This window comes from Dipodomys spectabilis, unplaced genomic scaffold, assembly GCF_019054845.1.
Source record: "Dipodomys spectabilis isolate Male_0828 unplaced genomic scaffold, ASM1905484v1 ptg000272l, whole genome shotgun sequence".
In the NCBI taxonomy this organism is placed as follows: domain Eukaryota; kingdom Metazoa; phylum Chordata; class Mammalia; order Rodentia; family Heteromyidae; genus Dipodomys; species Dipodomys spectabilis.
The window spans coordinates 1,111,938-1,121,710 of NW_024870949.1; the positions used below are offsets into that span (position 1 = coordinate 1,111,938).

The following is a 9,773-nucleotide window of genomic DNA, read 5'->3' on the forward strand; positions in this document are numbered from 1 at the left end:
CCTACACATCTCTTGAACAATAAATATCCAGAATTATTTTGTTTTTGGCATGTCTATCTTGATTTTATTCTTAAATGTGTGCTTATGTAAGAAATACATGATTCTAAAATTTCACAACAATTCTTTTGAACTTACTATTTGTTGAATTGTCTAGTTTAATAAAATCAATAAAAATTATACTTTATATATAAAAAATGCTTTATGCTCAATTTAGCATCACATACACTAACATTGGAACAATGCAGAGAAGATTAGCACACCCCAGGCGCAAGGATGACATGAAAATCCGTGGAGCGTTCCATATTTTTTACAACAGATGCTGAAAGTTATGTGGCCACAAGGGAACCGTATTGCATTCTTGGTGGGAGTGTAAACTTGTTCAACTACTTTGGAAAGTAGTATGGAGTTTCCTCAAAAGACTCCACATAAACTCCTCTATGACACAGTAATCCCACTTCTGGGGATTTACCCAAATGATCATAAACAAGACAATACTAAAACTACCAGCACAACTATGGTTATTGCAACATTATTTACGATAGCTAAGATATGGAATCAACCCAGATGCCCCATTAGATGAATGGATCAAGAAAATGTGGTATATATACACAATGGAATTCTATGTCTCCATCAGAAAGAATGACATCTCCCAATTTGATAGGAAATGGAAAGACTTGGAAAAAAAATTATTTTGTAAAGTAAGCCAAGTCCAAATAAATATAGGTCCCATGATTTCCCTTATTTTCAATAACGAATATATGTCTTGGATAAGCAGAAAATTTCAAAAGATATGTGCATATATCCAGATAAGATGATGTTAAAGAAATTGAACCCCAAGATAGGGACACAAGTGGAATTTTTTGTTTCTTGCTATTGTTTCTAACGTACTTATAATGTGCGATGTCATTTTTTTTTTGTTTCTTTGTATGTTTCTCCCCATGCTATAACCCCTGTTTTCTCTGTATTTGAAGTTGGTGCACTTACATCTTGTATGTATGCTTCTCTAATTTGGGGAGGGGAAGGGAAAAAATGCTCAAATAGGGATACAGGTTGACCCATTGTAACAATGAGATGCACAAGACACTATGTTGAAAAATGAACTTTACAATTTAGGCGTAGGAAGGAAGGGTGAGGGGAGTGTTCTTGTGGAGGTGGGAGGGAAGGGATGGTAGGGGAAATACAAAGGAGGAGTTAACAATGATTGTTAGGAAATATACTAGTTTCCTTGTAAATGTGACCCCTCTGCACAGTATTATTACAGTAAAAAACATATAAAATGCTCTGAGATGGAAGAGTTTATTTCCTCTATTTTACCCATATAATATCGTTAACAAAGAAATTAATGCAGAACACTGATATGAAGGTAATTTGAATAAATGTGTTTGTGTGTGTGTGTGTGTGTGTGTGTGAGTGAGTGCGGCACCGCACAATCAAACACATGCGTGCGTGCAAACACACGCCATGCATGTATATTGGCGTGCTGAGAGTTTAAAATCAGGTCTTCAAGGTCTTGCTAGGCTTTTACTATCTAGCTACGATATAAGCTACATCTCAATTCCTGGCTCTTTGCTAATTCATTAAACTTTTTGAAAAATAATTTCATAACGTGTTTTTTTTGGCCCTGATTGTCTCCCAAGTGTTATCCACAGATCTCAGTCTCCTGAGCAAATATTCAGAGTAGATAGAATTATAGGTGTGACCAGCCAGAACATGGCTTTTAGAATAATTTTTAAAATAAAAGAAAATTTACTTCAAGGGAGCCTGTTTTATCATCTCCTAATTTGAAAGCCTTTTGGAGTGATTTTATGATAATTTAATTTGTTTGGGGATTGTTAAAAGATAGAAAGTGATGATATTTAAAAGTTTTAGCACTTTTTAAAAAAGAAACTGGAACTGTGGGACAGAAGAAATTTGGCTGTCTTCGGACATCAATTTATAAGCTCAGCTCTGTGCATGATAACCCAATGTCACCAACGCAGTCTGTGTTGAAGACAAAATGTGACAGAAAACAATCACCATGGGCAATATTTGCTACGCTCTTATTTCTTGGGCAATATGAATATTGAATTGAGAGTATAAAGAATGGAGAGATTTTACCCACCTTTTTGGTATTGCTGAAAGACTTTTGGAAACTTTGACTCATTTCCTTCCTCACTGTGTGTGTCTTTGGGCCATGTACTTACTGTCTTTAACTACAATTTTTCCCAACACTACAATGGTAATAACATTAGCATTATAGCAAATGCTATCTTAAGAATTAAGAGAATAAAACTTGTGAAACACTTAACATAAACCTATGAATGATCTTTGAGTTTAGCCACCATTCTTTTTAAAATACTAAAAAGAATGTGATAAGTAGTACAGAAACCATTACATGTAGTGTGAGCAACCAGAATTAATATCTACTCACCATGCTCTGCGTCCAAGGAAGCCAGGTGTATAACTTCTTATGCTGTAAATCAAACTGGTTATCTTATGTCATGATAGTGTAAAAATATCAGGGACAGAACGATGAGGGAATGTTGTAGACTGAGGTGAAATCCATATGAAAATGTGCAAAACTGATAAAACATGGAAGTATCTGAGCAGTATGTTGTGTTTTACATCATTTAAGTTACATCGCAAAGGTAAGGAAGACCTAGAAGAATAAAATGTCTTTTTGATAGTCTATCATATGTCCTTAGAAGGGTGAACACTTTCCTCATTCTTGTAGAGGCATCGTCAGATGAGGGGAACTATATTTTTTGTTTGCTTCCTTCCATTTATTCTTCAGTTTGAAATCTGAAGAACATGAGACTGAAAGAAACCAAGTGAAATTAGCCATGTAGCCTTCAGAAAGAACAATCAAAGAAAAATTAATAAAATATATATAGCCTTGTAAAAGGTCTAACTACATTGAGTTATATAGTCTCAAGCGTTAACAGAAAATGATTTAAAAAATATGTTAATACAAATTTAAAAATGTTTGGAGTTGCTTAATCTTTTTCCTTTCTACTACTATGAATTAATTATTGATTTTCTATAGAGAGATTAAAGATCAGATTAACAAGAAACTTGATTAAAAATGGACAAAAGTTCTGAATAGACATGTTTTCCAAAAAGCCCTGAAAATCGCCTGTGGATTTACAAATTTGTATTTAATACAACTTCTATGCTGGCTTAATGCTTTGTGAGCAGAAGTCATTAGAGAAATGCAATTCAAAATTATTATGATATTACTTCTTAACTATTATAACTCTCATCAAAAATACCCAAGGAACCAGGTGTGGTGGTAAAGGCTTGTAATTCCAAGTGATTGGAGGATGGAGTAAAAGGATTTGAGTCTATGGCCAGTCTTGGGTACTGCACATAGTAAAAACCTGCCATTTAAATAAACTCAAAAGGTAATAATGTTGGCTGGCGACACTGTGGAGAAAAGGAAATTTTCTACACTCTTGGTCAAAATACAGGTTAGTGTTCTCATTGTAGAAAGTAGTATGCAGTTTTCTAAAGACATCCAAAGTGGAAATATCATCTGACCCACCAATCGCGTGATTATTTCTCTCTGGGTAACTCATAAATATGTCTGTAGTTCATTGTTATTCACATTATTCACAACAACAGCCAAGATATAAATCGAAGTCCAGTGTTCAACTACAAACTAATAAAGCAACTGTGGTACATGCACAAATATCTTTTTCTGTTGATCCCAAAGTATTTTTTATTATTTTCCTGTTTCCATTTCATTAACCTCCAAATTGGAAATCCAGATATATGATTTAATTTAACCATAACTACTTATTGAGTATAAGGAACTTCTACTCTGTACATTCTTCCCACTAAGATCACAAAATATGGTGAGTCTGAAATAGTCTCTTTTTGATCTATGTTAATATTCTTTACAGTATGAGTGAAATGTTTAAAAAGTAGTATTTGTTTTAGCTTAACTGCTCTGAAGAGACAATAAATGATATTATCAAAGCTTAAAAATGATTTGATTTAAAATTTAGAATTCTGGAAATGGTTTTGACCACTCTGGTTACTGGAGCTTTCACTACAACCTCATGAGACAATTTATACTGATAAAGCAAAAATCTGAGGTTAGACATTTATGAATAAAAAAATCATGTCATTCTGAATATGTAGAGCTACATATAAAACATAAAAAATTTAGCTTTTAAATACCTGAATATGCTAGTACATTTAATTGCAGGGTAAATACTAGTTCTGAAATGAAATAAAATTGCACTTATTTTGAAATATAAACCTAAGTATTTATTTGAATAAAAGAAAATGTTTAAAATATCACTCATTCAAGAAATAAGATGTAGAGTTAGTTGTTTTTCATGCCAATTAAGTTCTCTAAACTTACTACAAATATAGATTAGTAAAACTAATTCATTGCTTTGTAGGAAAATAGCAATCCCGTTTCCTAAAACTCATGAAAATAACTTTTTCTGAAACAATTGCTAAGTAACTGTTTTATATTGTTTTGTCATGGAACCTTATTCGATAAATTTTTATTCATTAAGTTAAATAATTGGACAAAAATATAAATTATGCATAAAAAATGTTTATCTAACACGAGTTTATTTTTTCAGAAGACAGATCATGGCTTTCTTAAAGAACACTAGAAGGCATTGTTCTTTATTAATTTTTAGTTATTTTGTTAATGGATATTAATTGTCATAAGTGACAATTCCATAATATATTTAACATATTTGATTATACTCCCTCTATTTCCTTCTCATTACTCGTTCCTCCAAAGATCTTCTGTTATTCACATAAAATTACATCTTCATATATGCACATATAAACTAACTTGGAAGATTTAAGCTAAACTGCAAGTTAATTCAAGATGTACAGTGAATTAATAGGATTAACAAAAACCTGAATATCTTTTGTTAACTTTTGAATTGAGCTATTATTATTATTATGGTTAAGGTTAGGATCCCAGACAGAATTAGAATTAGGATTAGAGAAATAGAAAATTTAGGTTCATCAAATGATGACCCATTGCAACAATGATACTCACAAGACACTATGTTGAAAATGAAGTTTACACCAAGGGGAGGGAGGAGAAAAGGAATTGGGGAGGGATGGGGTAGTGGGAGAACAAGAAAGAAGTGGGTTACAATGCTCAACAAGAAACGTAATCCTTACCTTATACATGTAACTAATCCCTCTTTAAAGCATCTTTGCAACAAAATAAAATTTTTAAAAAATAATAAAAAATAAAACCTGACAGGAAATAGAAAAACATTTAAAAATTTATGTTCAAAATGCAAGTAAAATTTAGACCTACACGCTGAGCAAGAGTTAGGATAAATATGAAAAAAGTGGCTTGCTATTAACACGATGATTCCGTTATATGTAGGCTTAGGATTAGGCAAGGTGTGCCAGTTAGAGCGGGGTTAGGATGAGAAAAACATGTAAGACATTGTGTAAAACTGCCACATATTTTAAGAAGAATGAATGGCAAGAATGATTGAAAACCAGTCTCTGTTACTTCAAAGGTTCAGATATAATTTGGTTTAAAGTGTGAGATACTTTTTTGTTCCAGTTAGGGTTAGGGAAGGATAAGCTTTAAGGTAAATTTTAGTTTTCCAATTAGAAGTAGAAGCCAAAAAAATGTGCGATTGAATAGAATCTAAACAATTTTCCTTACATTAACCATTTGGTGTTAAATTCCGAATGTGATTTGGATTAGGTTTCTGGTTAACCGGTGTTGAGGATAGAGAAATGGGTTAAACTAGTGGCTCGCACCTATTATCCTAGCCACTCAGGAAACTGTTTTCTGAGGACCACAGCTCAAAGGTAGCCCAGGCAGGAAAGTCCATGAGACTTTTATCTGAAATTAACCACCATAAAACACAAAAGCGGTGCTATGGCTCAATTGGTTGAACGCAGACCTTGAGCTAAAGAACTCAGGAATCATGCCCTGGCCCAGAGTGCAAGCCCCATGACCGACAAAAAGAAAAAAAAAAGAAATGTTAAATATTAAGTAAAGGTGAACCTATTTTTCAGATTCCAGGAATTCAGGAAAAGCTGAGATAATGGACGTACAATGTATTTCTTAATATCAGGATTTGAGATCAATGGGTATAATGATTCCTGTTATGGAACAAAATACATTCAAAGTTAAGAGTGAAAAAATCCGTAGGGTTTACCAAAAACCTGCAATTTATTTCAAGAATTACCAGTGGAATTTCAGTTAGGCTTGCACAAAACGAGCATTTTTCATACATTTTAGAATTGGGATACGATTAGTGTCAAGGTTATGGTTAGGATTCCAGCCATGGTTAGGCTTGGAGTGAAGGAGAAAATAAATGAGGGTCAAATTGAAGGTAAATTTTAATATAAGCCTGATAAGAATTAGAATGAATGTAAACTAAAGTATTGCTTTTAATATTAGAATCTACTTACAATTATACTGATGGTTATTCTCAATGTTCCAGTTAAGAAAAATTTAGTTTAGGGTTAGAAAATGACTAAGATATTGGAAAAATTGTAACCTATGTTTGGAAGGATGAATGAAAGCTAGTGTACTTGTGTGTTAGTATTGTCATATAATTTGGATTAAGATTAGGGTCAGTATTTTCTTTTGATTATATTTACTGATTATATTTACTGTTATGAATAAGAAAGCTTTTAGTATAAAATTGTGTTCACTAACAAGTAAAAGCAAATATGTGAGGCTGAATAGTAACTAGAACATTATCATTATATTTATTCCTCAGTGATCATTCTTGTAGTGATTAATGAGAGTTTTCCAGTCAGGTTTATGTTGAGAGTTAGCGTTAAGTAATGGACTAGATGGTAAGAAAATCTGAAACTGTTTTCAGATACAGTGGTTCAGGAAAAGGTAGAATCAATGGAAACTACAGTATTTTCCTGGTAAGAGAATTTGAAGACAAGTAATATAATGGCTCATGTTAGGGAACAACATAACTTTCGAGGTAGAGTCAGAAAATTTGCGTGAAGTAGGGCAAACTGAAACTGATTTCCAGAGTGAAAACTGGAATATTCATTAGAATGATTAAAAACTAGAGTATTTTTCTTAAGCATTAGAATTGGATTATCATTAAGGTGAAAGTTAGGTTTTTAATTCCAGCTAGGCTTACTGTAAACATTAGGGAAATGGAAAATTTAGGGTCAAAGTGAAAGTAAATCTTAGAATAACAAGTAGAATTAGAATTAGGATGAATGTGAAATAGAAAACTGCTAATAATATTACGATTAGAGTATGATTTGGGTGAGGGTTAACATCAATATTCCAGTTAGGGATAGGGTTACAATAAAGACAAGATAATGAGTGAAACTACAAACTATTTTTAGAAAGATGAGTTGAAGTTAGGATGAATAAAAACAAATGTATTTGTGTGGCTTTTAGACTCCAAAGGCCATTAGTTCTAGGTTTAGGTTTACTTTCCTAATTCCGTTTAGGCTTAGGGTTAGGGAACGGTAAGCTTTAAGGTAAAACTGAGTTTCTACTAACACTTTCAAGTAAAGTAAGTGCGAAATTTAACAAAAACTACAGAGTTTCCCTAATTTTCCTATTCAGGGTTCAATAGGGTTAAATTTAGAGTTAGGTTTAGATATATCATTAGGGTTTGGAAGGAGAGTAGATTTTAAGTAAACCCGCAGCTTCTTTTTGGATATACAGGAGTTCAGTAAAAGTTAAGATCAATGGAAACTATGGTATTTTTCATGATATGAGAATTTGAGGTTAATGATTCCTAATAGGGAACAAGATAGATTTCAGAGTCCTGGTTAGGAAATCTGTAGGATTTGGAGCAAATTGCAAATCATTTCAAAGACAATGGGTATCTGTAAGGATGTATCTAAACTGGAGTAATTTCCATTAATTTTAGGATTGGGTTACTATTATCATCACGGTAACTCTTAGGGTTTTGACCAGGATTAGAGTTAAGATTAGGGAAATTGAAGGTTGAGAACTTGAGAGACTTACTTCATTTGTGTATATATATGAACTATTCTAAGGCTTTAACTCAAGGCTTGGGTTCTGTTCTTGAGCTTTATTCTGTAGGCTACGAGCCACGAATCCACTTCCAGCTTTCTTTGGCAGTGAATTGGAAACCAGAATCGCACAGACTTTCCTATCCAAGCTGATACTGAACTGAGATCCTCAGATCTCTGACTTCTGATTAAAGTTAGAATTAAAGGCATGAGCTACTAGTGCCGGGGAAAGTGCTTGACTTTTATTGATTGTTTTTACTTATGTTCAAGATCAAGTCTTGAATTCAATATCTGAGAGCGTTGGTCACGAGGTAGCCAATGCCACTTGAACCATATCAACTAAAATGATTATGTTAAATAGCTGGAAATCATTAAATTTTCTTCAGATGATAGGCATCATTACTGTTGTTCTAAAACTCATCCTAACGAAAAAATATTTATAGACCCTAGAGTTGATCTGTGCACATTCTCATGCTTTGCCTCTAATTGCATAACATTTTAGGGACATGATTTTTAATCATTATTTTGAGTTATCATTAAATAAAGCAGTTAATGCGTACAGTATACTTTGATCAATGCCAACCCTTTCAACATTCTCATCCATCCCACCTCTATGAAAATCTTTCTTCACTTTTCTTAATTTTGTAGGAAATTTACTGGATTCCTCTCTAATGTTCCTCCAATTCCTCTTCTTCATTCTATCTTTTCTCCCTTTACCTCTCTTTTGACTACCCACTTCCATATTTTCCATCAACTCTACTCCTAGGCATTTACCTGAAAGTTTACAAACCAGGATATAGTTAAAGTTTCAGCACAACCATGCTTACTGAATCAGCCCAGATACCCTTCAAGTGAGAAATGAATGAAGAAAATGTAATACACACACACACACACACACACACATTGGAAATTCTACTTAGCCATCAGAAAGAATATTGTACCATTTGTATCTCTCATCTCTCATTTCTCTTATTTCTTCTGCCTGATATCACATTGTCTCCTTACTGTCCCTGTACTGCAGTAACTGACAAATGCAAACTGATGTAAAAGATTTTCAGGGTTATTGTCTAACCATAGATTTCTGAATACAAGTTCTTTGCTCCTTCTCTTTGTATATTTATGCCTTTGAGTACTGATTGTGCAGATTCATTTGTACCATTTGCTACACAGAAAAGAGATGAACTACTTGCACATATATTTACATACATGTATATACATACATACATGGATATATGCATTTTATGTTTTCAAGAATTATGGAGCTAACAAAAATCACATGCATTTTCCTTTCTTTTCAATTCTTTCAAGCCTAAATAACTTTGTCTCTTTTGAATACCTGATTTCAAAGAAATGTCACCATCTGTGATCTGTCAGTGGCCTTGAAATTAGATGTTTAAATAGGACAAACTTATTTAGGCTTTTTGGTGGAAGAGAGGAGTATTACTAGGGTTCTATCCAGGATTTCTCTGCTTGCTAGACAGGACTTTTGTTGTATAGCACCAAGAAGCACAACCACTGTTGCCATACTTCTAGTCCATATTATTTGCTTGAGTTCTTGAATTTTTGCATTGTCAGGACTAGCTGAAAAATCCAAAACAGGCACAAATCCTTCTCTGTGACTGAGCCCAGCTGGAGGCAGGAACTTTTATTTCCCCAGATATGTTCAAAATCACATTTGTTATAAAAATTACTAGATGAGACCTTCATGGGTGAGGTGATATTGGGTTTCTGGTGGAGCTCTGTCTGGTTTAAGGGAGGAGTTGGTATTGGCACAGCCTGTATGGTGGAACAGGATAGGGCTTTGAGGGTGAAGG

At 33.4% G+C, this 9,773-nt stretch overlaps 1 non-coding gene across 1 annotated transcript; it reads left to right on the forward strand.

The window, feature by feature from the left end:
• The first annotated feature begins 201 nt into the window (after positions 1 to 201).
• Positions 202 to 308, forward strand: LOC122126030. Its single transcript, XR_006150848.1, has one exon. It is a non-coding gene; the product is annotated as a U6 spliceosomal RNA (small nuclear RNA).
• Positions 309 to 9,773: the final 9,465 nt, after the last annotated feature.